This window comes from Egretta garzetta, unplaced genomic scaffold (genome assembly GCF_000687185.1).
Source record: "Egretta garzetta isolate BGI_Z169 unplaced genomic scaffold, ASM68718v1 scaffold217, whole genome shotgun sequence".
Classification (NCBI taxonomy): Eukaryota; Metazoa; Chordata; class Aves; order Pelecaniformes; family Ardeidae; genus Egretta; species Egretta garzetta.
In genome coordinates, this window is record NW_009260395.1 from 100,473 (window position 1) to 103,272 (window position 2,800).

A 2,800-nucleotide genomic window follows, 5' to 3' on the forward strand; every position below is an offset into this window, starting at 1 on the left:
AAAAGGGTTTGAGAACAAGAGAGAAAACAATTATATTGTTGTATAAACCCATTGTTCACTGTAACGTTGAAGCCTTTGCATGGCTCTGCTCTCTCATCTTGAGCAGGGACTGACAGAACCTGAAGAGACTCATAGAGTGGAAGCAAAGATGACCAAAGGTTGCTTTTGTAAGAGAAATGACTGAGCAGGCTGTGTTGGGGGAGCATCAGAAGGGGGATGCTCCACAAGGAGAGGTGAGTAGGAGCCAGAGAGGGACAGAACGGGACAGTGTCCTCCTCAACAAGGTGCAGTCCCAGAAGAGCTAAACAGGCTTGGTGACAATAACCAGGGTCAGTCACAGTCAGGTTCTGATGAGTTGGCCAGCTGTGCAGTCAGGCAGAGCCTGGGGTTAGGGGAAGGAGGTTTCAGGACCTACTGGTGCACACAAGGTCCAGAGACCCAGAGATTCCTTCTTCATCCTGGAGAACAGGGGATACAGTAGACAGCTACACAGTCCTGATGGTATGGAGAGAAAGAATCTAATGTTTGAGGTCTCCTCCACCAAATGATATCATGGGTAATCAAGTTCAAAAGAAACAAAAGGAGGTGGTTCTTCATGCAGCAGGCAACAGACCTGCTGATCCCTTTTGAAGGGCATTGTGGATGCAGTAAGTTTCAGGGGTTCAAAGGGCAACTGGATTAACATTTCAAGGATAAATCTGTTACAAGTCACTAGAGAGGTGAAACACTACAGATTTAGGAAGTCCCTTGGGAGGGTAGAGGGGGGAAATACAGTATATGCTTTTTCTATCCCCATGAACTTTTGGACAGCATTTGTCACTTCTTTTTAGGAGAAAGAATAAACACAACCCCCCTTCACCACAGATTATGCAGCTGAGCTTCTTATATTTGACGAAGTCAGAAGAGCCAGCACACCCAGAGAGCAGGAGTTGAGCCTCACACTGGGGAAATCGCCTTCCTGGCGATGATGTCCCACCCGCAAAGAAGGCCAGAGAGAAAAACGCCAGCTCGGTGAACCTTTGACCTGAAGCTCTATAGTTATTCTTACATTCTTCTCAATTGAGTTGTTGACCTGTTTCATATATGCTATTTAGGATGAGATAAACTCCTTCCTCCTTTATTAGAAAAGCCACTTAGGGTGACTAATTTAGATGTACTTGCCTACTTTTCATCAAATGAATCTGTGTTTGCTCAAATATCCTTTCAAGAATGGATTATGGTCTCCAGATGTGGCTCTAAGAAACGCCTTCTACTAGTTCATATCCTCCATAAAGACTCCTGCCCCTTCCCCTCTTTGTCACAACAAAACATGTTAAAATTAAGTTGGGAAGCACACCCTCATTCATCTCCTATTCCACTGCCAATTAAAGGGCTAAACTGATTGTAATCTAGTTTTGGTATCTGTATAATTCCTATTTACTGTACATTTTTATTAATCTTAACCAGAACACCATATACCGCCAGCTTCACTGACATGAAGTGCATCTTTACTGTAAACTGACTTTCTAGATTGTTCACTAGTACCTGAGTAATGGAATATTGAATCCCATGTACATAATGAATGTATTCTTAAATTATTTGGTTTGAGTTTCTTTTTTCACTAGGAATTATTATTTTCAATATGATTAAAGAAAATAATCATCATGACACAAAACAACTGAAATAGCCATGCACCTTCAGTGACGCAGTAATGCAGATGGTATGAACTGGAATAATTAGCCCAAGGAGACTTGATGGCACGTGATAAGCCACTAAAGTCATGTTACATGACATCACTGTCCTGAGGTGAAGAAATGACAGACTATTACATTTCACACCAACTGATTAGTGATGATTTAGTGCCAAATCATTATTCTAAACAAGACACATGTCGCATATAGAACATTCTAAAGAACTATGACTTTCAATGCACAGGGAAGGGGAATGAGGGATTGGAGCAATAACCTATATACAAGTAACGCATTTTTACATCATTAGCAAAACCAAAACAAATATTCTGTTTGTATAAGCCTATGAATAGTGAAAGAAACAGTGATCGTGTCATATCTATCAGACTTGAGCTGAGTTGAATCATCCTACCTGATCTGAGAGCTGTCTGCACTGGATTTCCTGTTGCTAAAGCAACAGCTAAGCTAGCTGTAAAATGAATGGACAAAATAATCCATAGGCAGTTTAAAGTATTATGTGCATTTTTATCCTTACTGTATGCCACACACACAAACATATATTTGAGTATGCTTTGCCAAACCAACAGCAAATTCTTATGCTATGAATGTATACATAGGGTAATTGTGACTCTGAAATATGTTTTTGCAAAATATTTCTTAAGTAGTTCAATTTGTAGAATTAGAAGTTATTATGAAACAGCTGTGCTAACTGAAGGTAATTTATATAGATGTGATCCTGGGGAATAATCAGGGATTGAGTAATCCTATTTGAGATCTTTAGAATGTTTTCCAATCTAGACAAAATATGTATGTTTTATCCCCATGTAACAGTTCCAGCTGAGATAACAGACATGTTATAGATGTTGTACATCCTGAGCAGGACACGGCTCCTCCCCAAAGACCATGCACTCCAACTAGACAAGGCAGGTGACATTTGGGAATAATACTGGGAATGCTCATCCAGTAAAGTAACATATCAGTGACAGAAGCAGAAAAGAATGCTGAATTAGTGGACGCCAGAAGTGTTTTTACTAGGCTCAAACACCACAGAATCTTTCACAACCTGGAAGAACAGTTGTCACTGTAAAGGAAAATGGAATTTAAGGTGCTGGGAATCAGCTCACCTTGTGGAT

The 2,800-nt window shown here is 40.3% G+C and overlaps 1 non-coding gene across 1 annotated transcript; it reads right to left on the bottom strand.

Moving 5' to 3' along the window:
* Positions 1–827: 827 nt before the first annotated feature.
* LOC118452737 lies at positions 828–991 on the bottom strand. The gene has a single exon (XR_004842556.1). It is a non-coding gene; the product is annotated as a U1 spliceosomal RNA (small nuclear RNA).
* Positions 992–2,800: the final 1,809 nt, after the last annotated feature.